Source organism: Pseudophryne corroboree, chromosome 1 (genome assembly GCF_028390025.1).
Source record: "Pseudophryne corroboree isolate aPseCor3 chromosome 1, aPseCor3.hap2, whole genome shotgun sequence".
Classification (NCBI taxonomy): domain Eukaryota; kingdom Metazoa; phylum Chordata; class Amphibia; order Anura; family Myobatrachidae; genus Pseudophryne; species Pseudophryne corroboree.
The window spans coordinates 1205024519-1205049668 of NC_086444.1; the positions used below are offsets into that span (position 1 = coordinate 1205024519).

Genomic DNA, 25150 nt, shown 5'->3' on the forward strand with positions numbered 1-25150 from the left:
TTCTGAGTAGCCTGCAATTATGATAGAGGGACAGCATTTTTAACACTGATTTCATCTCACTCATTCCAGGAAGTCAGCATACAAGAACAGATCACTTCCTCAGTTGTGGGGTTACCCTGATCTTTAAGCTGCTAGTAACCTTTGTAAATTATCTCTTGTGTACTTTACCCAATTTCCTAACAATTCTGATTATCAGAGTTATCAGCAATAAAATCTCCTAATTCCTTTTACACTCAGCATGCAGGAACTTTATCTTGTACCAATGCGCATTTCGCTATGTTATGCAGCTCACTATTTCTCTTTTATGTACTACAGGCACATGCTTTTTTTATAATCATTATCCTTTTAAAATCTAAAGAATGCTATCATGAAATTGAGCAAGATCAGCCTTGAGTTCTAATTTATCTTGATAGATAGGGTCTGATTCAGAAGTGGAAGCTAATGTATGCACAACTGTGACTTTTTGTGGAGTCGCAGCGATGCTAATATGCAAACCCTGAGATACCCACTTTCAGTGCCCTTGAACAGGGCAGCTCCATCAGTGGTTATGTACACTCCACCATTGGTGTACCAACGCACGCACCATAGACACTTATACCAGCCTATGGCAGACACAGTGTCCTTCTGAAATTCCACTAAACATGGCCTCTGTGGCTGTGGAATGCAGCCATGTTTCCTAACAAACCCATGACACTGCCATACCACGCCCTCTTTCTTGTGTTCACTTCAGCCCAACATCCAGTTGTCACCTAGGAATGCCAATGGTTTTGCCTCGCCTTTCCTAAACCCAGCAGCTCTGTAGGCAACAGGGGTCTCTGCATACATACAAACAAGATAACGCATGTTCCATTGGAGTTTTCAGGACTTTTCATATAAGTGCAGTAGCAATCGTTCAACTGCGCAAACATGAGGCATTGTGTCCAGCTCTGAATCAGGCCCTTAGACTTATCATATTCATTAAAGATCTCGCCGTACTGTCTTTCTCCTGCCAGTTATACTGTAGTTCCCTCACAGAACAGCCACTTATTTTATATTGTTCACATTATTCCGTACTATTATCTGCTATAATGACAACTGGGTCTGCCAGTCATTCAAGCGGAGCTGATTGGACACATACAGTAGGAGACCAAAGTTTGGAGAGAGATAAAGTATTAACCATTCAGTTTCTGTCATATTTCAAACACAAGGGTCTATGTACTAATCCTTGGAGAAAGATAATATGTTGCAACCTTTATTTAACCTGTTCTTTTCCCTAATTCTCCAGTTTATGTAACAATGTAATACATGGTGGTCCTCTCATAGAATTTGTGTATAATTCCATGAGTCTACTCAACAATAACATTTCTCTTTGGGATGAAAATCTCATTCAAAATTACCCATGTGTTGCTCTTGGCCCAATGAGTAGACATGGCAGATGGCGATACTGTGAGTGGGCGCCGTTCTCTTTTCACCATATTTTCTATTTCTTTCAGTTTAATTTAGATAAAATAAATTGATAAATACAGCTAACCTCTTTTCCCCTGCAAGACATCTTTGTGTAGTTAAGAAAAGAGTGTTGCATACCTATTTTGCCTAAGGAAGCGTTGATATCAGCCATTAGGTCATTTACAGAAACCCAGGGGGAGATGTATTAAACCTTGGAGAGATATAAAGATTAGAGATGAGCGGGTTCGGTTTCTCTGAATCCGAACCCGCCAGAACTTCATGTTTTTTTTCACGGGTCCGAGCGACTCGGATCTTCCCGCCTTGCTCGGTTAACCCGAGCGCGCCCGAACGTCATCATGACGCTGTCGGATTCTCGCGAGGCTCGGATTCTATCGCGAGACTCGGATTCTATATAAGGAGCCGCGCGTCGCCGCCATTTTCACACGTGCATTGAGATTGATAGGGAGAGGACGTGGCTGGCGTCCTCTCCGTTTAGACACTTGATTTACTAATTTTGGGGAGCATTAGGAGTACTCAGTAGTGTACAGTGCAGAGTTTTGCTGATAGTGACCAGTGACTGACCACCACTTTTATTTATAATCCGTTCTCTGCCTGAAAAAAGCGATACACAGCACACAGTGACTCAGTCACATACCATATCTGTGTGCACTGCTCAGGCTCAGGCCAGTATGCTGCATCATCTATTATCTATATATAATATTATATATATCTGTCTGACTGCTCAGCTCACACAGCTTATAATTGTGGGGGAGACTGGGGAGCACTACTGCAGTGCCAGTTATAGGTTATAGCAGGAGCCAGGAGTACATAATATATTATATAGTGAGTGACCACCAGACACACAGTGCAGTTTATTTAATATATCCGTTCTCTGCCTGAAAAAAGCGATACACACAGTGACTCAGTCAGTCACATACCATATCTGTGTGCACTGCTCAGGCTCAGGCCAGTGTGCTGCATCATCTATATATATTATATATCTGTCTGACTGCTCAGCTCACACAGCTTATAATTGTGGGGGAGACTGGGGAGCACTACTGCAGTGCCAGTTATAGGTTATAGCAGGAGCCAGGAGTACATAATATTATATTAAAATTAAACAGTGCACACTTTTGCTGCAGGAGTGCCACTGCCAGTGTGACTAGTGACCAGTGACCTGACCACCAGTATATAATATTAGTAGTATACTATCTCTTTATCAACCAGTCTATATTAGCAGCAGACACAGTACAGTGCGGTAGTTCACGGCTGTGGCTACCTCTGTGTCGGCACTCGGCAGCCCGTCCATAATTGTATATACCACCTAACCGTGGTTTTTTTTTCTTTCTTTATACATACATACTAGTTACGAGTATACTATCTCTTTATCAACCAGTCTATATATTAGCAGCAGACACAGTACAGTGCGGTAGTTCACGGCTGTGGCTACCTCTGTGTCGGCACTCGGCAGCCCGTCCATAATTGTATATACCACCTAACCGTGTTTTTTTTTTCTTTCTTTATACATACATACTAGTTACGAGTATACTATCTCTTTATCAACCAGTCTATATATTAGCAGCAGACACAGTACAGTGCGGTAGTTCACGGCTGTGGCTACCTCTGTGTCGGCACTCGGCAGCCCGTCCATAATTGTATATACCACCTAACCGTGGTTTTTTTTTCTTTCTTTATACATACATACTAGTTACGAGTATACTATCTCTTTATCAACCAGTCTATATATTAGCAGCAGACACAGTACAGTGCGGTAGTTCACGGCTGTGGCTACCTCTGTGTCGGCACTCGGCAGCCCGTCCATAATTGTATATACCACCTAACCGTGTTTTTTTTTTCTTTCTTTATACATACATACTAGTTACGAGTATACTATCTCTTTATCAACCAGTCTATATATTAGCAGCAGACACAGTACAGTGCGGTAGTTCACGGCTGTGGCTACCTCTGTGTCGGCACTCGGCAGCCCGTCCATAATTGTATATACCACCTAACCGTGGTTTTTTTTTCTTTCTTTATACATACATACTAGTTACGAGTATACTATCTCTTTATCAACCAGTCTATATATTAGCAGCAGACACAGTACAGTGCGGTAGTTCACGGCTGTGGCTACCTCTGTGTCGGCACTCGGCAGCCCGTCCATAATTGTATACTAGTATCCAATCCATCCATCTCCATTGTTTACCTGAGGTGCCTTTTAGTTGTGCCTATTAAAATATGGAGAACAAAAATGTTGAGGTTCCAAAATTAGGGAAAGATCAAGATCCACTTCCACCTCGTGCTGAAGTTGCTGCCACTAGTCATGGCCGAGACGATGAAATGCCAGCAACGTCGTCTGCCAAGGCCGATGCCCAATGGCATAGTACAGAGCATGTCAAAACCAAAACACCAAATATCAGTAAAAAAAGGACTCCAAAACCTAAAATAAAATTGTCGGAGGAGAAGCGTAAACTTGCCAATATGCCATTTACCACACGGAGTGGCAAGGAACGGCTGAGGCCCTGGCCTATGTTCATGGCTAGTGGTTCAGCTTCACATGAGGATGGAAGCACTCAGCCTCTCGCTAGAAAACTGAAAAGACTCAAGCTGGCAAAAGCACCGCAAAGAACTGTGCGTTCTTTGAAATCCCAAATCCACAAGGAGAGTCCAATTGTGTCGGTTGCGATGCCTGACCTTCCCAACACTGGACGTGAAGAGCATGCGCCTTCCACCATTTGCACGCCCCCTGCAAGTGCTGGAAGGAGCACCCGCAGTCCAGTTCCTGATAGTCAGATTGAAGATGTCAGTGTTGAAGTACACCAGGATGAGGAGGATATGGGTGTTGCTGGCGCTGGGGAGGAAATTGACCAGGAGGATTCTGATGGTGAGGTGGTTTGTTTAAGTCAGGCACCCGGGGAGACACCTGTTGTCCATGGGAGGAATATGGCCGTTGACATGCCAGGTGAAAATACCAAAAAAATCAGCTCTTCGGTGTGGAGGTATTTCACCAGAAATGCGGACAACAGGTGTCAAGCCGTGTGTTCCCTTTGTCAAGCTGTAATAAGTAGGGGTAAGGACGTTAACCACCTCGGAACATCCTCCCTTATACGTCACCTGCAGCGCATTCATAATAAGTCAGTGACAAGTTCAAAAACTTTGGGTGACAGCGGAAGCAGTCCACTGACCAGTAAATCCCTTCCTCTTGTAACCAAGCTCACGCAAACCACCCCACCAACTCCCTCAGTGTCAATTTCCTCCTTCCCCAGGAATGCCAATAGTCCTGCAGGCCATGTCACTGGCAAGTCTGACGAGTCCTCTCCTGCCTGGGATTCCTCCGATGCATCCTTGCGTGTAACGCCTACTGCTGCTGGCGCTGCTGTTGTTGCCGCTGGGAGTCGATGGTCATCCCAGAGGGGAAGTCGTAAGCCCACTTGTACTACTTCCAGTAAGCAATTGACTGTTCAACAGTCCTTTGCGAGGAAGATGAAATATCACAGCAGTCATCCTACTGCAAAGCGGATAACTGAGTCCTTGACAACTATGTTGGTGTTAGACGTGCGTCCGGTATCCGCCGTTAGTTCACAGGGAACTAGACAATTTATTGAGGCAGTGTGCCCCCGTTACCAAATACCATCTAGGTTCCACTTCTGTAGGCAGGCGATACCGAGAATGTACACGGACGTCAGAAAAAGACTCACCAGTGTCCTAAAAAATGCAGTTGTACCCAATGTCCACTTAACCACGGACATGTGGACAAGTGGAGCAGGGCAGGGTCAGGACTATATGACTGTGACAGCCCACTGGGTAGATGTATGGACTCCCGCCGCAAGAACAGCAGCGGCGGCACCAGTAGCAGCATCTCGCAAACGCCAACTCTTTCCTAGGCAGGCTACGCTTTGTATCACCGCTTTCCAGAATACGCACACAGCTGAAAACCTCTTACGGCAACTGAGGAAGATCATCGCGGAATGGCTTACCCCAATTGGACTCTCCTGTGGATTTGTGGCATCGGACAACGCCAGCAATATTGTGTGTTCATTAAATATGGGCAAATTCCAGCACGTCCCATGTTTTGCACATACCTTGAATTTGGTGGTGCAGAATTTTTTTAAAAACGACAGGGGCGTGCAAGAGATGCTGTCGGTGGCCAGAAAAATTGCGGGACACTTTCGGCGTACAGGCACCACGTACAGAAGACTGGAGCACCACCAAAAACTACTGAACCTGCCCTGCCATCATCTGAAGCAAGAAGTGGTAACGAGGTGGAATTCAACCCTCTATATGCTTCAGAGGTTGGAGGAGCAGCAAAAGGCCATTCAAGCCTATACAATTGAGCACGATATAGGAGATGGAATGCACCTGTCTCAAGCGCAGTGGAGAATGATTTCAACGTTGTGCAAGGTTCTGATGCCCTTTGAACTTGCCACACGTGAAGTCAGTTCAGACACTGCCAGCCTGAGTCAGGTCATTCCCCTCATCAGGCTTTTGCAGAAGAAGCTGGAGGCATTGAAGAAGGAGCTAAAAGGGAGCGATTCCGCTAGGCATGTGGGACTTGTGGATGCAGCCCTTAATTCGCTTAACAAGGATTCACGGGTGGTCAATCTGTTGAAATCAGAGCACTACATTTTGGCCACCGTGCTCGATCCTAGATTTAAAGCCTACCTTGGATCTCTCTTTCCGGCAGACACAGGTCTGCTGGGGTTGAAAGACCTGCTGGTGACAAAATTGTCAAGTCAAGCGGAACGCGACCTGTCAACATCTCCTCCTTCACATTCTCCCGCAACTGGGGGTGCGAGGAAAAGGCTCAGAATTCCGAGCCCACCCGCTGGCGGTGATGCAGGGCAGTCTGGAGCGACTGCTGATGCTGACATCTGGTCCGGACTGAAGGACCTGACAACGATTACGGACATGTCGTCTACTGTCACTGCATATGATTCTCTCAACATTGATAGAATGGTGGAGGATTATATGAGTGACCGCATCCAAGTAGGCACGTCACACAGTCCGTACTTATACTGGCAGGAAAAAGAGGCAATTTGGAGGCCCTTGCACAAACTGGCTTTATTCTACCTAAGTTGCCCTCCCACAAGTGTGTACTCCGAAAGAGTGTTTAGTGCCGCCGCTCACCTTGTCAGCAATCGGCGTACGAGGTTACATCCAGAAAATGTGGAGAAGATGATGTTCATTAAAATGAATTATAATCAATTCCTCCGCGGAGACATTGACCAGCAGCAATTGCCTCCACAAAGTACACAGGGAGCTGAGATGGTGGATTCCAGTGGGGACGAATTGATAATCTGTGAGGAGGGGGATGTACACGGTGATATATCGGAGGGTGAAGATGAGGTGGACATCTTGCCTCTGTAGAGCCAGTTTGTGCAAGGAGAGATTAATTGCTTCTTTTTTGGGGGGGGTCCAAACCAACCCGTCATATCAGTCACAGTCGTGTGGCAGACCCTGTCACTGAAATGATGGGTTGGTTAAAGTGTGCATGTCCTGTTTTGTTTATACAACATAAGGGTGGGTGGGAGGGCCCAAGGACAATTCCATCTTGCACCTCTTTTTTCTTTTCTTTTTCTTTGCATCATGTGCTGATTGGGGAGGGTTTTTTGGAAGGGACATCCTGCGTGACACTGCAGTGCCACTCCTAGATGGGCCCGGTGTTTGTGTCGGCCACTAGGGTCGCTAATCTTACTCACACAGTCAGCTACCTCATTGCGCCTCTTTTTTTCTTTGCGTCATGTGCTGTTTGGGGAGGGTTTATTGGAAGGGCCATCCTGCGTGACACTGCAGTGCCACTCCTAGATGGGCCCGGTGTTTGTGTCGGCCACTAGGGTCGCTAATCTTACTCACACAGCTACCTCATTGCGCCTCTTTTTTTCTTTGCGTCATGTGCTGTTTGGGGAGGGTTTTTTGGAAGGGACATCCTGCGTGACACTGCAGTGCCACTCCTAGATGGGCCCGGTGTTTGTGTCGGCCACTAGGGTCGCTAATCTTACTCACACAGTCAGCTACCTCATTGCGCCTCTTTTTTTCTTTGCGTCATGTGCTGTTTGGGGAGGGTTTTTTGGAAGGGCCATCCTGCGTGACACTGCAGTGCCACTCCTAGATGGGCCCGGTGTTTGTGTCGGCCACTAGGGTCGCTAATCTTACTCACACAGCTACCTCATTGCGCCTCTTTTTTTCTTTGCGTCATGTGCTGTTTGGGGAGGGTTTTTTGGAAGGGACATCCTGCGTGACACTGCAGTGCCACTCCTAGATGGGCCCGGTGTTTGTGTCGGCCACTAGGGTCGCTAATCTTACTCACACAGTCAGCTACCTCATTGCGCCTCTTTTTTTCTTTGCGTCATGTGCTGTTTGGGGAGGGTTTTTTGGAAGGGCCATCCTGCGTGACACTGCAGTGCCACTCCTAGATGGGCCCGGTGTTTGTGTCGGCCACTAGGGTCGCTTATCTTACTCACACAGCGACCTCGGTGCAAATTTTAGGACTAAAAATAATATTGTGAGGTGTGAGGTATTCAGAATAGACTGAAAATGAGTGTAAATTATGGTTTTTGAGGTTAATAATACTTTGGGATCAAAATGACCCCCAAATTCTATGATTTAAGCTGTTTTTTAGTGTTTTTGGAAAAAAACACCCGAATCCAAAACACACCCGAATCCGACAAAAAAAATTCGGTGAGGTTTTGCCAAAACGCGTTCGAACCCAAAACACGGCCGCGGAACCGAACCCAAAACCAAAACACAAAACCCGAAAAATTTCAGGCGCTCATCTCTAATAAAGATAAGAGAGATTAAGGGGTCTATGTACTAAGGCTTTGCGAGATAAAAAGTGGACAGGAAGTGATTGTTATTCCACTGCAGCTCCAGGGGTGAGGGCCGATACTAGGGGGAATCAGATAGGAGCCATTGCTGTGTCTGGCAGCAGATTAATATTTGCTTACTTTGAATGATAGTTTAAGTCCTTATTAAGTCTTAAACTGGATTCACACTGCCCTTAGGGAGAGTTTTTCCAAACTGAAAACGTGTTGGAAGTGTTTTGGCAGGGTGTGGTATTGAAGGTTGACCACACTTAATCCGACAGTGTCTAGGTCGACCACTATTGGTCAACAGTACCTAGGTCGACAGGGATTCTAGGTCGACAGGTCAAAAGGTCAACATGAGTTTTTAAATCTTTTTTGGTGTCGTTTATCACTGTACAGTGACCGGGAACCCCAATTAGTGTACCACATCTCCTCCATTGGCTCGCTTCGCTCGCCATGCTTCGGGCAAGGGGCCTCACTCTGCTACCGCTGCACTCGGCACAGGTTACCGTTCCCAATCATAGTCCACATGGATCGTAAAGTATGAACACGTTCAAAAAAAGAAAGAAAAAATGGAATAACTCACGTCGACCTTTTGACCTGTCGACCTAGAACATGTCGACCTAGAGACCCTGTCGACCTAGAAACCCTGTCGACCTAGTTACTGTCAACCAATAGTGGTCGACCTAGACACTGTCGACCTAAGTCTTGTCGACCTAGAGACCGGATACCATTTTGGCATACTTACCTGCATCCAAGAATTCACGAGGGGAAGTGATAAAGCAGTGATAAGTGCAAGGTGATAACGCACTACCCAATCAGCTCCAATATGTAAATTGGCATTAGGAGCTGATTGACTGACGTGTTATCACCTTGTCCTTATCACTGCTTTACCACCGCTTTATCACTTCTCGAGGCTTAATACATCTTCCCCAGTGTCTTGACACTGGTGAGTAGCTTGGTGGGGAAAGGAAGGCATCCAGATCCTTCTATTAATACCCACTACATTGCTCCATGCCAGGAGCAATGTAAAAATGAAAATTTTAACCTATTAATAAAATTAAAAAAAAAGTTTACTGCACTATATATTCTTTTTATCTTTTACTCCTTTATATGAAGTTCCTACAACCAATTTAATTCCATTTATCGTGAAGGAATCTGTATTGAGAACCAACCTGCATCCCAAAGGGGACTATCTCTTTGTGATATATTTAATATATCCATATATATGGACTATGTTTATACTGGACTAATCAGATTATCTCTTTCTTTTATTATTTTGAAAGAATCGGAATTTCAATACCAACTTTTTTTTGTATGTTTTTACATTGAATCTTATGTAAATATCATCTTGACCTACATATCTTATGTAAATATCATCTTGACCTACATACCAAGGTGTTTTCTATTTTTCTATTATTTGTGTATTACAGGTTGAGTATCCCATATCCAAATATTCCGAAATACGGAATATTCCGAAATACAGACTTTTTTGAGTGGGAGTGAGATAGTGAAACCTTTGTTTTTTGATGGCTCAATGTACACAAACTTTGTTTAATACACAAAGTTATTAAAAATATTGTATTAAATGACCTTCAGGCTGTGTGTGTAAGGTGTATATGAAACATAAATGAATTGTGCGAATGTACACACACTTTGTTTAATGCACAAAGTTATAAAAAATATTGGCTAAAATTACCTTCAGGCTGCGTGTATAAGGTGTATATGAAACATAGACGCATTCTGTGCTTAGACTTAGGTCCCATCACCATGCTATCTCATTATGGTAAGTAATTATTCCAAAATACGGAAAAATCCCATATCCAAAATACCTCTGGTCCCAAGCATTTTGGATAAGGGATACTCAACCTGTATAACGGTTTCTGGGTTCCACCTCAATATACCTAGGCAGCTGTTTATCCACAATTGTGCCAGTGCATTTTAAAAATTTTTTATTATATTGCCTATTCTACAATGTTCTTTTTTGCTGTTTACCCAGGCCTGGGCCCTCTGCAGGGCTTCCCCGACAAGCCTGGATCCAGGTCCTCAACGCCACTGCCCCCAGACTGCAGACCCCCAAAATAAACAAGGGTTATATTTCTATCATGTGTGAAGAAGGGGCATGGCAAGTTACAGTCCTGGGTCCATATATCTCTTCATTTAATGTGAGTGCATCCTAATGATTCGATTCTAATGAGCTACAATCACTGCGCGTATCATTGCAGATCATAGATATCAAAGTCCGTTAGTAATTCCAGAACTTATACGAAACATTGTGATCTTTATTTTAATACATTCAGGGCTGCTATAAATGAGATGAGACTGTCCAAGCCAAGCAATTTATTTTAACTCTCCAAAATGTGAAGAAAAACCTCTGGTAAACTGGCCATGAAAGCAATCAGGCTTTGTGGCGTCCTCTTGATTAGAAAGCTGCAGGAATGGCCTTTAGCATAGCAACAACTGGCTCCAAATCATCAGTTCATAATCACTCTGGAACACGGCATGTATGATTAATCCCTGCGTATGGTTAATTGATTATTGAGCTAACAGTGCACATTATTTCTACATCTTTAAAAAAGACCGGAGCAAAGATACACAGAGATAAAAGAGCCGGGAGCAACTAAAAGCACAATATTTCTCAGGCAGAACCGCTTGCGGAGAACCCTCGTTTGATATGAAATAGCCATCATTCCTTCACACATGCTTCAAGCTCTGACTTCTTTTTAATCACAGAAAAAAAAAAAAACATTTTACAAAAAAAAGAAAGGTTCAAAGTCCATTTCTTTATGTTATAGTTTAGCGACTGCATGGCTCATGATTGTATTGGCTTATAAGGTCGCAGTGATATTAGAATTTTTTTATGTAAATGTTTTCTTTTCACAGTTCAATATAAATGAGAATCAATCATTGTTTTACTAAAATAAAAATGGGTCTCTTTTCATAATTTGCTGTGCTTTATATATAATGGTTTTTTTTTCTCGAATTTTTCTCGAATTTAAATCAATTTTTACCGGGTTTAAATCGATCCAAATTATTCTAAATCAATGTGGCATTTTGGGGGCTAAAAAACACATTTACAAACATATTTTTTTAAATCTATTTTTAAATGTTAGTAAATGTGCATTTTAGACCTGAAACATCAACATTGCTTTAGATTGATTTAAAATCGATTAAAAAAAGACCTTTAGTAAATATACACCCCTAAGGCACTGGCATATATATAATGGATGCAGTGTGTGCAGTGCACACAGGACCATTTTTTTAATTTTCATCCCTCCGTAGTCTCGCACCGACGTCACCGGCACTGATAAAACGCAGCGGCCATTTTCACAGAGTTCTGTGCATGCGCAGTAGAGTCTGAGCCCTTTAGACTCCCGGCAGAGAGGAGGAGGCCCGAATGGGAGATGCAGCCAACGGGCCTCCTCTTCTTTTAAAGCGCCCCTGCCCTAGGGTGTATGTTGCAAAAAAAAAAAAAAATTGTCTTATGAATAATTTAATTTGGGTCCAATAGCAGGATATACAGTATCATTCTAAAGTTTTTGTGGTCATATCTAAAAAAAAAAAAACGCCACTTACGGCAATAGATATGGTTCGCCATATGTATTAAAAAGGTCCAGAGCTAAAGGTAATTTTTCAAATAAAGCATGTAACATGGCAGCTAGCAGCTGATTGGCTGGTACTTTATCTCTCTCCAATTTATCTCTCTCTCCAAGGCATATAACCCAAGTACCAACCATCCAATCAGCTCCTGTCATTTTTCAATATAAAATGGCCGTTAGGAGCAGATTGGTTAGCACTTTATTTGACTCTAAGGTTTGCTACATCTACCCCTATGTTTCTTAAATTACTTGTTGCTCCATTCGAGTGCGAACAGCCCTCCATGTTGGTGAGCACAAATGTGTGAAAAGCGACCCGATTGGGCTCCCAAAGAGCACATTAGTTGGGTTTAGCGGGTTTACGCCGCTAAGCCTGGTCTGTCTGGGTGCAACAAGTGCATAAAAAAAACAATTGAATTGTGCCATCCCCCTGATTTCCTGTAACTTTAGATGGGAGAATGGGCGCACACAAACAATTGAATTACCCCCTCTACAGTATGTTCTATTTTGTAGAGTTAACTGTGTGCACCACACTACATTTGCCTAACTCAATGCTTCAGGATTTGAGTCTGTGTCAACAAAATATTATACTTGGCTATTTTCATCATGGGTGGAATTCAGATGTCCCCCCCTCTCCCACCCGCGATCGTGCCCGCCGGCAACTATTTAAATGTTTCTGCTGACGGGAGCAAGATCATAATTTTAGGTCGCTACTCCCAGGGGTGGCTAGCTGAAATGCAAAAAAGTAACACGTTTGGGAGCCCAAACGGGTCTTGTCACGGTCTGCCAAACAGTTTAGTTGGGTTAAGCCACTTTGCGTGCCTAAACGCATAAACCCGGCTCCCGTGGGCGAGATATGTGTGGGAGTTTGTGTGCGAAAAAACCATTAAATATCACCCAATAGATACTGTACCTCTTTGATATTAGATGTGCCCCATGACCACCATGTACCAGCAAGATCTCTCATCACCTCAATGTAATCCTGCACCTGTTCCACTACTGTTTGCTCCATATGGTGCAAGACACCTGGGGGGAGATTCAATTCTTTTCACCCCTTTTCACACCCATTCTGTTTCTGCCCTCAGGGGTGTGGTATCATTATTTCAGCTTGCTACCTCCGGAGTATGGAGGCACCCAACCCTTTACACAGCTAAACCTGATCACTATGGGCGCAATATGCGCAATAACGGAGATAATTTTAGAAGGAAATTGGGCGTGATATGTCATTTGAATCTCACCCCTGGAGTGACTTAGCCACTCTGCAGAAGGTAGAGTTTCCTGGATGTTCACACTCACCTGAGTCACACCTGGCAACTTATATCCTGGGGGCAAATGCTTGCAAGTGGCCATTGCTCAGCAATAGAAATATGGGCATTAACCAAGCATACCGAAAGAACAAGAGATGCAGAGTCATAAGCATTCCCGCACTCATAGCTAAAGGAGCATAACTGGTCTGTAATGAGCAATCTCACTTAAAGTTCCATCAGGCTGCCGGGCACTGATGATGAATCCAAGCATATGGTTAGGGGACGGGCGCACAACAAAATTCATAAATATTTGTGTACAGTTGAATATACATAGTTTTTCTGTACAGGCAAACTGAAGCACACGTGCCCAATACCGCCTGACCATCATTACCCCCCGAAGGAGGAACTTTCCCTCTCCGTCAGCCTGTGGGTCTCTGAGCGAGCATGCTTATACTGTTGTGTCTCCTGATTGGTGGCGAGATCAATCCACCAATCAGTGTTCAGATACTCCCACAACTGTGATTAGTGAATGGCCAGTACCATCCCGCAATCAACACTGCAGTGTGACCAGTGTCGGACTGGGGCATGTAGGCCCCACCGGGGGAATGCAGTGGTTAGGGGCCCATGTTAAGGGGTATGGCCAGTCTCTAGAGGGGGTGTGCCCATTCACCACATTGGTTTGCCTAACCATTTTGCAAGTGTTGGCCCCCTAGATAAATATATACAGTAAATACTGTAGTGCATGCAAGATAATGTACTAGATTAGTAACATCACAATCTGGAACCTGATCCCTAGAGGAGGGGGTGGGCCTTCAGGCAGTAGGGCCCACCAGTGGTTTCCCCTGTACCCCTGTGGGCCAGTCGAACCCTGAGTGTGACCCTGATGCAAGACCATCTAGACAGCACCACTGCGTATGCGTGGAGTGGAGCGTGGACTGAACATACCTAACATCCAAGAGACAGGCAGGGAATGCTGGCTAGCCTCTTCAATTGTGTTGAGGAGCATGGTCTGTCTGCCTTCTGCTGTGGGAAGTGATGTGTGTGTGCATCAGTAGTTGTCAGTGACAGCAGCAGGGTGTGCTGAGTGGTTAGAGGAAGTCCCTAAAAGCTTAACAGCAGTGTAGGCCCCTGGGCACAGCAATGCACTGAGGCCCCTACCCATCCTCCAGCGGTAGGGGTGGGGGTGCTGTCAGCGGCAGCTTTGATGTCCCGCGGGGGGGGGGGGTAGGGGGTGTTCTATCTTTCGCTCAGCATGTAGGACCTGGAGAAATAATTTGTGCTAATTACTCCTTTACTGGACAGATGGGGCAGGAAGGAGAACACTAGACTGTAGAAGGGGACATTGGGCTGAATGAAGGGGCCCCGGTACATGTTTAATATGTAGGGGAGGGGTCGATAGTGGAGTGGGATTAATATTCATAATTTTCTGGTGGGAGGGCAGCTTGCTTTACTGCAGATATCTCCAGTTCCTGGAAATAGATTTCTTAGCTTTAATGGGATAAACCAAACTAGAGAGTCCCACCTTTCAGGAGATACTGGGGATTTGGGAATCAGAGTTCAGGGGCCAGAGAAATCCACAGACGATAATATAAAACTGCATACCAGGCGTGTGGAGCTGTAGCAGGGACCAGCTGCTGGAAGGCTGATATCTCTGGTTTTGGGCATAGTAGAGACAAGCTCCCAGTGTTCACCAAAAGGGGAGAGTCCCAGCTTTTGGAGTATACCCTCAGAAAAACTCTAAGTTAGACAGAACCCGAGATATCTGGCTGGGAAGAACAATTAACAGGCTTGGATGGGGACCACTGCTTTGAATTCTGATATCTCCAGTTCCCCAGGGCTGATTTTCAAAAATCTGGTACCCCTCGAAAGAGGGGACCCTCAGCTATTGGCCTAGGGCCCTTCTACTCCTGGGGCCCTTGGGCAAGAGCCCATTGAGCCCATACAAAAAGACGGCCCTGCCTAGAAGCTCAGCCTTTCTCCCCGTACAGCCGCCAAGCCGACACTAACAACAGCCAACCCTGCTGCACTCTCACCCAGACTCCCCGTCAGGGCTGCCATCAATGCGGTACTGTGGGGACAACTGTCCTGGGACCAGCCACTCTGACTGTTCATGTTGTCCGCTGCTATTGCTCTGCTGTAATTGGATGACAGGCCCCTGGGCGTTCGCCTCCTGCCGCCCATAATGCAGCAAAGTAACTACTAATGAGAGGCCCCCCACTGTACAATAAAGTGTATTGTTTTTTGTGCGGCGTGACATTATGACGTCAGACCGCTTCAGTGCAGCAGATAGAATTCCGTGTGGAATACTTTTGAAAATGGAAACCAAAAAAGCCTGTTTATCTGTAAATACAAAAATAAAAACATGACTAACATGATCCTGATTTCATGAAAAGGTTGAAACCAAGCTTTATATACTATATTCTATTGATGACATCCAGTGAGACCACTTCTCCACTCTTTTACGTTGCTCGATATTTCTCCCCCATAGATCAATGATGTTGTAATTAGAGATGTGCACCGGAAATTTTTCGGGTTTTGTGTTTTGGTTTTGGGTTCGGTTCCGTGGCCGTGTTTTGGGTTCGAACGCGTTTTGGCAAAACCTCACCGAATTTTTTTTGTCGGATTCGGGTGTGTTTTTGATTCAGGTGTTTTTTTTCAAAAAACCCTAAAAAACAGCTTAAATCATAGAATTTGGGGGTCATTTTGATCCCAAAGTATTATTAACCTCAATAACCATAATTTCCACTCATTTTCAGTCTATTCTGAACACCTCACACCTCACAATATTATTTTTAGTCCTAAAATTTGCACCGAGGTCGCTGGATGACTAAGCTCAGCGACCCAAGTGGCCGACACAAACACCTGGCCCATCTAGGAGTGGCACTGCAGTGTCACGCAGGATGGCCCTTCCAAAAAACACTCCCCAAACAGCACATGACGCAAAGAAAAATGAAAGAAAAAAGAGGTGCAAGATGGAATTGTCCTTGGGCCCTCCCACCCACCCTTATGTTGTATAAACAGGACATGCACACTTTAACCAACCCATCATTTCAGTGACAGAGTCTGCCACATGACTGTGACTGAAATGATGGGTTGGTTTGGACCTCCACCAAAAAAGAAGCAATTAATCTCTCCTTGCACAAACTGGCTCTACAGAGGCAAGATGTCCACCTCATCATCATCCTCCGATTCATCACCGTGTACATCCCCCTCCGCACAGATTATCAATTCGTCCCCACTGGAATCCACCATCACAGCTCCCTGTGTACTTTGTGGAGGCAATTGCTGCTGGTGAATGTCTCCACGGAGGAATTGATTATAATTCATTTTAATGAACATCATCTTCTCCACATTTTCTGGAAGTAACCTCGTACGCCGATTGCTGACAAGGTGAGCGGCGGCACTAAACACTCTTTCGGAGTACACACTTGTGGGAGGGCAACTTAAGTAGAATAAAGCCAGTTTGTGCAAGGGCCTCCAAATTGCCTGTTTTTCCTGCCAGTATACGTACGGACTGTCTGACGTGCCTACTTGGATGCGGTCACTCATATAATCCTCCACCATTCTTTCAATGGAGAGAGAATCATATGCAGTGCCAGTAGACGACATGTCCGTAATCATTGGCAGGTCCTTCAGTCCGGACCAGATGTCAGCATCAGCAGTCGCTCCAGACTGCCCTGCATCACCGCCAGCGGGTGGGCTCGGAATTCTGAGCCTTTTCCTCGCACCCCCAGTTGCGGGAGAATGTGAAGGAGGAGATGTTGACAGGTCGCGTTCCGCTTGACTTGACAATTTTCTCACCAGCAGTTCTTTGAACCCCTGCAGACTTGTGTCTGCCGGAAAGAGAGATCCAAGGTAGGTTTTAAATCTAGGATCGAGCACGGTGGCCAAAATGTAGTGCTCTGATTTCAACAGATTGACCACCCGTGAATCCTTGTTAAGCGAATTAAGGGCTCCATCCACAAGTCCCACATGCCTAGCGGAATCGCTCAGTGTTAGCTCCTCCTTCAATGTCTCCAGCTTCTTCTGCAAAAGCCTGATGAGGGGAATGACCTGACTCAGGCTGGCAGTGTCTGAACTGACTTCATGTGTGGCAAGTTCAAAAGGTTGCAGAACCTTGCACAACGTTGAAATCATTCTCCACTGCGCTTGAGACAGGAGCATTCCACCTCCTATATCGTGGTCAGTTGTATAGGCTTGAATGGCCTTTTGCTGCTCCTCCAACCTCTGAAGCATATAGAGGGTTGAATTCCACCTCGTTACCACTTCTTGCTTCAGATGATGGCAGGGCAGGTTCAGGCGTTTTTGGTGTTGCTCCAGTCTTCTGTACGTGGTGCCTGTACGCCAAAAGTGTCCCGCAATTCTTCTGGCCACCGACAGCATCTCTTGCACGCCCCTGTCGTTTTTTAAATAATTCTGCACCACCAAATTCAAGGTATGTGCAAAACATGGGACGTGCTGGAATTTGCCCAGATTTAATGCACACACAATATTGCTGGTGTTGTCCGATGCCACAAATCCACAGGAGAGTCCAATTGGGGTAAGCCATTCTGCGATGATCTTCCTCAGTTGCCGTAAGAGGTTTTCAGCTGTGTGCGTATTCTGGAAAGCGGTGATACAAAGCGTAGCCTGCCTAGGAAAGAGTTGGCGTTTGCGAGATGCTGCTACTGGTGCCGCCGCTGCTGTTCTTGCGGCGGGAGTCAATACATCTACCCAGTGGGCTGTCACAGTCATATAGTCCTGAGTCTGCCCTGCTCCACTTGTCCACATGTCCGTGGTTAAGTGGACATTGGGTACAACTGCATTTTTTAGGACACTGGTGAGTCTTTTTCTGAGGTCTGTGTACATTTTCGGTATCGCCTGCCTAGAGAAATGGAACCTAGATGGTATTTGGTACCGGGGACACAGTACCTCAAACAAGTCTATAGTTGGCTCTGCAGTAATGATGGATACCGGAACCACGTTTCTCACCGCCCAGGATGCCAAGGCCTCAGTTATCCGCTTTGCAGCAGGATGACTGCTGTGATATTTCATCTTCCTCGCAAAGGACTGTTGGACAGTCAATTGCTTGGTGGAAGTAGTAAAAGTCGTCTTACGACTTCCCCTCTGGGATGACCATCGACTCCCAGCAGCAACAACAGCAGCGCCAGCAGCAGTAGGCGTTACACGCAAGGATGCATCGGAGGAATCCCAGGCAGGAGAGGACTCGTCAGAATTGCCAGTGACATGGCCTGCAGGACTATTGGCATTCCTGGGGAAGGAGGAAATTGACACTGAGGGAGTTGTTGGGGTGGTTTGCGTGAGCTTGGTTACAAGAGGAAGGGATTTACTGGTCAGTGGACTGCTTCCGCTGTCGCCCAAAGTTTTTGAACTTGAACTGACTTATGATGAATGCGCTGCAGGTGACGTATAAGGGAGGATGTTCCAAGGTGGTTAACGTCCTTACCCCTACTTATTACAGCTTGACAAAGGCAACACACGGCTTGACACCTGTTGTCCGCATTTCTGTTGAAATACTTCCACACCGAAGAGCTGATTTTTTTGGTATTTTCACCAGGCATGTCAATGGCCATATTCCTCCCACGGACAACAGGTGTCTCCCCGGGTGCCTGACTTAAACAAACCACCTCACCATCAGAATCCTCCTTGTCAATTTCCTCCCCAGCGCCAGCAACACCCATATCCTCCTCATCCTGGTGTACTTCAACACTGACATCTTCAATCTGACTATCAGGAACTGGACTGCGGGTGCTCCTTCCAGCACTTGCAGGGGGCGTGCAAATGGTGGAAGGCGCATGCTCTTCACGTCCAGCGTTGGGAAGGTCAGGCATCGCAACCGACACAATTGGACTCTCCTTGTGGATTTGTGATTTCGAAGAACGCACAGTTCTTTGCTGTGCTTTTGCCAGCTTAAGTCTTTTCATTTTTCTAGCGAGAGGCTGAGTGCTTCCATCCTCATGTGAAGCTGAACCACTAGCCATGAACATAGGCCAGGGCCTCAGACGTTCCTTGCCACTCCGTGTGGTAAATGGCATATTGGCAAGTTTACGCTTCTACTCCGATGATTTTATTTTAGATTTTTGAGTCCTTTTTTTACTGATATTTTGTGTTATGGATTTTACATGCTCTGTACTATGACATTGGGCATCGGCCTTGGCAGACGACGTTGATGGAATTTCATCGTCTCGGCCATGACTAGTGGCAGCAGCTTCAGCACGAGGTGGAAGTGGATCTTGATCTTTCCCTATTTTTGGAACCTCAACATTTTTGTTCTCCATATTTTAATAGGCACAACTAAAAGGCACCTCAGGTAAACAATGGAGATGGATGGATACTAGTATACTTATGGATGACGAGTGACTGACGACACAGAGGTAGCTACAGCCGTGGACTACCGTACTGCGTCTGCTAGTATAGAGATGATAATGATATAAAAAATATATATATATCACTACTGCAGGTATATATAATATAATGACGGACCTGCTGGACACTGTCAGCAGACTCCTAAACTACTAGTATGAAGAAGATAGAAAAATAAACCCCACCACAGGTAGGTATACAATTATGGACGAGCACTGACGACACAGAGGTAGCCACAGCCGTGGACTACCGTACTGCGTCTGCTAATATAGAGATGATAAAGATGATAGAGATGAACAAAAAAAATATAACACTACTGCAGGTAAATATTTATATAATATAATGAATGACGGACCTGCTGGACACTGTCAGCAGAATGCGTTTATAGAATAAATAAAAAAACACCACAGGAGTGTTTAACTTTTTCAGGCAGACAATATACTGGTGGTCACTGGTCAGTCACACTGGCAGCAAAAGTGTGCACTGTACTCCTGCTATAACTGCACCCCAGTCTCCCCCACAATTCAGCTGTGTGAGCAGTGAGCACTCAGCACAGTCAGATATACATAGATGATATTATCATGCAGCACACTGAGGCTGAGCACAGATATGGTATGTGACTGTGTATCGTTTTTTTTTCAGGCAGAGAACGGATTATATTAAATAATAAATAAAACTGGTGGTGGTCACTAGTAACTATCAGTAAAACTCTGCACTCTGAGTACTCCTAATGCTCCCCAAAATTACTAAGTTAGTAGTAACTCAACTCAAGTGTCTCTATCTATTCTAACGTAGAGGACACCAGCCACGTCCTCTCCCTATCAATCTCAATGCACGTGTGAAAATGGCGGCGACGCGCGGCTCCTTATATAGAATCCGAGTCTCGCGATAGAATACGAGCCTTGCGAGAATCCGACAGCGGGATGATGACGTTCGGGCGCGCTCGGGTTAACCGAGCAAGGCGGGAAGATCCGAGTCTGCCTCGGACCCGTGTAAAAAGGCTGAAGTTCGGGGGGGTTCGGATTCCGAGGAACCGAACCCGCTCATCTATAGTTGTAATACACTGTTGAGTAGCAGGGTCGGAAAGTCCCTTATACAGAGACTTGGGAACATAGGCTGTGCTGTTAGTAATAAGCCGGGGAGGGGAATGGAAGAGATAATTTCTTGGGTGATGACCTTCTCATATAAAAAACATAAATAGCTAACAACCAGCAGCAACTATTGCACTGGACATGGGTGCTATAGCCGGTTATCAGCTATTTATGGGGGGGGTTATGTCATGACAACAGCTTCACACTACTATTCACAATGCTTAGATTATTAATGCAGTGGCACAACAAAGCCCTGAACACACACAGGTTTGATATTCTTAAAAAAATAAATATATGTATATAATATATATATATATATATATATATTACAAACAAATTCTGAGGGCGCACAATACACTATTACGTTAGGAATTGTATTAAAAATTGTATTACAGGTGATATAACATTCAGCTACCAGACACAGATATAGATAAAAAATGTATTGTACACTTAGTAATGGTACAAGGTGATAACATATAAAAATGCAGTCAAACCCATATAATGCAATCCATATTTAAGGGTTGCTGCCTTTTAAGAAGAGAAAACACTCTAAAACCGACGCGTTTAGTCCTCAAAAGGACTTCATCAGGGTAAAATTGGTTTGGAGAGAAACCTTAAGGAATCGCCATTCAAGAATAATGGAGCAAATCCTCTACTGATAAGGAGGATCCACGGATAAACTGGAAACCAAAATGCAGCTAGTGATTTGATGAGGAAGAGGACTGGCCTGAACTCATCAATTAATTAATTTTAGAGTGTACCCAATGAAGTGTATATTTAGGCTCCTGTTAGATGTGGTTCTGTCTGCTTCTAGAAAGCAAGTCATATATATATTCAACAGTAGGCACACACTAGAAAAGTTCATACATACACCTGTGGTGCTCCTTAATGCCAGTAGAAACTAAAGCATCCATATAGAAGAGCCCAAAGAATGTGCACGCACCAGGGACATTTAAACAGTTCATACTTCATACTTTACCATCAGAACAGGTCACAAATCATGTCATCTTGTCGACGTTTCGACTACAGAACGTGGCCGTCATCAGGACGACACATCCAAGCAGAGTTGTGCAGCAGAGCAAAGCACTGTGCGCTGGGCTTCCTCTTATACACCTATCACTTAACTTCCTAATTACATCACTTCCTGTCACATAGGATCAAAGCCTAAAGAGCAATAACTCACATAAACTGCTTAGATATCATCTATAAGCAATTAGTTATTGTAAAATCACTTTTACAATCCGGCTCTCCGGAGCGACTTCCGGTCTGCGTTCCACCACAATTTATAACCACATAAAGTGATTTATAACCAGTTGGATATGTGGTACTGTTAGCGCTTTCGGCAACGTGATAAGAGCGCTAGATGTGGGCTACAAATAATTGCTTTAATATATATATATATATATATATTACCAATCAACAATGACCTAATCTCGCGCTATATTCAATTAGGCAGCACCTCGTGACCCCATGACCGTTTATGATATAATAATGTGAATTATTGATCATATATTATATTTGTTAATACTTCATATGAATAGGATATATGTATATTTTTGAATGTATATCTGCAGATGACTAAACAATTATGTCACAAGGGAATTATTGAACCTTTTGTATGTTGTATTATACCATCGCGAATGATATAATGTTTGTGAAGACATTGAGAAAATAGTGTTAAAAATCTCACCAATCCGTCTGTTTTTTCCTGTCGTAACGTGTGACAAACCATTAGGAGTTAAATAATTTGCGGCTCATGATGTTCACTAAAATGTGAGCGCTCCGTTTAGTACACTGATTGCGTTCCACCAGTTTTATGGGTGGAACGCACAGCTGAATCAGGATCAACACGATGCGCTCCACCATCTGGACGGGTGGAACGCAAAGGCACGTGTCACGGAGGTGACGCGTTGCGTTCCATCCTAAGTATAGATGGAATGCAAGGGCCCATATCACGGGCTTCTATCTTCTTGCCCCGATCGGAATCTTTAGTGATCCCGTATCGGGGGCATATATCCTCTCTGGGCTTAATAGTTTTAGCACATATTTCAACATGTCCCCTCTGGGCGTAATGTATTTTTATAACGATGGGCGGAAGTTCATGCGTTCCACCATGCGGTAGGTGGAACGCATGGCGGAAGTAGATTAATTTTGGCTTTCTCAATTATATGTTCTATTCCTTGTAGGACTCATTATATTCATGAAGTTTATTCTTGCATTTCCATTAGTAGATTATCCATTTATTGGGTGGTAATTAGCATTCTATTCTGTATATCATTTTGACCAATTAGGGAACTAAAGGAAGTGAGGTCACACCTCTAGAGGTATAAATAGATCAGGTCCTCACATACCAGTTCACTTGACATTCAGGAGAGAAGGTAGCCACAAGGCCCAGAACTCTGCTCTGTAAGTAATTGTGTGGTATTATTCCATTTTTTCTTGTTTGATTTATCATCCTTCTAATTGATTAAACCTATCTAATTTAATTTATAGTTGGATATTTTTTGATTCTTCTGGATTCTTGTCCGGTATTATTGGTTTTAAAAAAAGTAAGTTACCAACTTATTCCCTGACAGAACCTTAATTTAAAGGTTAGAATATACACTTATCTAATTTTATTTAATTTATTTAGATATTATTTGGCCTTCCCCTAATCCTTGAGGACAGTTTATAATCTGCTATTGACACTCACAGAGTCCAGATGTGAGTATAAAAACTAGAGATGGTTAGTGTAAATAGTTACTGGATCTCTGGTTGAGACATTTCTCTCCCCTAGATACCTCTACTGTATCCTATACGGAAGACCCATTGATGTGCGAGATTCCTCTAATTTAATGTGAGTGAGCTATGTCACCTTGTAGTTATCAGGTTGAAATTCAATTAGGATAAATCTGATAGAGTTTATCCCCAACCAACAGTGATACTACTATATGGCTATAGGGGATCTACCCGAAACCATATTCATAGTAAGTAGTCACTATCATTACCAATTAGTAGTACGATCGTTGAGAATGATTCTCTCTTCTCTCAATGTCTAATTTTATGAATGTATTAGTTATTCACCCTTGTTCAATAATTAAATGAACATTTTTAATTAAATGAACATTTATAACTGAATGAACATCTGTAATTGAAATGTATTATGCGATATCAATTGATACTCTCCTTTTGTTCTCTTGCTCTTCTTCTTCTTTTTCCTCCACAACCAGCTGTGAACTGTACCCCTGATGAATTCCTTATAGGAAGAAAACGCGTTGGATTTTTATGGAAGTATTTGTACAAATGAACAATGTGTTTATGAAATATTGTACATCTGTATGATTTTAATTGAATGTTTTAATGCTTGATTAAAAAACATTGCTATTCAGTACATGCTGGTTTCCAATATCTGGAATTTAATATTGTAGAGTGCCCTCTGAAAACTGTGCCCTCGGAACATGCCAACAGGCCTCACTAAATGCATCGGTATGTATAAATGCGGGCATTGTAACATATGCAAATTTGTCCATCCAAACAGGAGAATATTTCACAGCAGTGACAACATGAAAGAACATAAAATTAAAGACTTTATCAACTGTAACACAACCTCAGTGATATATATGATTGAGTGTGGATGCCATCTGAAATATATAGGAAAGACGAAGAGACCACTAAAATTGCGTATTCAAGAACACGTGAGGAACGTCAAAAACAAAGTGGAGAGCCATCCACTCTCCAGACACTTTGCTACGACCCACAATTCAAACACAGACACCCTAACATTTAAAGCTATCGAACATGTCAAACTGGGCCCAAGAGGTGGTGACCTTTTGAAAAGACTCTCCCAACGTGAGATGTATTGGATCTTCACCCTGAACACCATGTCTCCCAAAGGTCATAACGAGGGCTATGAAATAGCTCCATTTTTATAAACATCCCACACCTGCAAAGTATGAACTCTCCCTTTCATGTACCCACTAACGCTAAAATTTATCATATGCCGAACCCTGGCAGACAGAAATACGCCAGCAATGGGGTTTTAGGTTCGTTCATTTACCTGATGTCTTCTGTCCACTTATAAATATATGAACCTCCTATTTACCTTATCAATATAAATCATCCCCATTATTTTAATATTATTTATCTATTTATATGATTTTTATGTGTTCCTACTTCTGCACCTGAATGGGTGCAGATTTGGTACCATATTTAATTATTCACGGATATTGCCTATATATGTAACTTTCCCTCATCTCCTTGTCTGTTATTTAAACTATTTACTCATCATTCAATACTTGTTTTATATAGATTCCTTTTTTTATATAAATATGTTTATCATTGTTCTATATGAATTTTTGTCCAAAAATAGTTTTTTATACACATATGTATTTTCCACCATTTTTAAACTGATGACCTATTTTATATATATTTTTAATATTTTTACTGTTATATATTTATACTTATATTTATGTATTTATATATACTTTCTATATGAGCATTACTATTGGTCAATCTAGGTCTGAATACATGCCTGTATCTGTATTGTTTACCTATGCTAATTAGCCATGTGTTTGAGGGCTGCACCGTCATTGCACATACTTATGCTGCTATTTACAAGCACAGTGTTCGTTTGAATGCATGCCTCT

General features: G+C 43.7%; 1 long non-coding RNA gene across 1 annotated transcript in view; it reads left to right on the top strand.

Moving 5' to 3' along the window:
- The window catches only part of LOC135021143 (uncharacterized), a 312347-nt gene extending 288534 nt beyond the window's left edge, over positions 1-23813 (top strand). The window contains exons 2-3 of the long non-coding RNA XR_010218489.1: positions 10228-10393; positions 23735-23813. This is a non-coding gene — a long non-coding RNA (uncharacterized LOC135021143). The remainder of the gene's footprint in view (positions 1-10227; positions 10394-23734) is intronic.
- The last annotated feature ends 1337 nt before the right edge of the window (positions 23814-25150 follow it).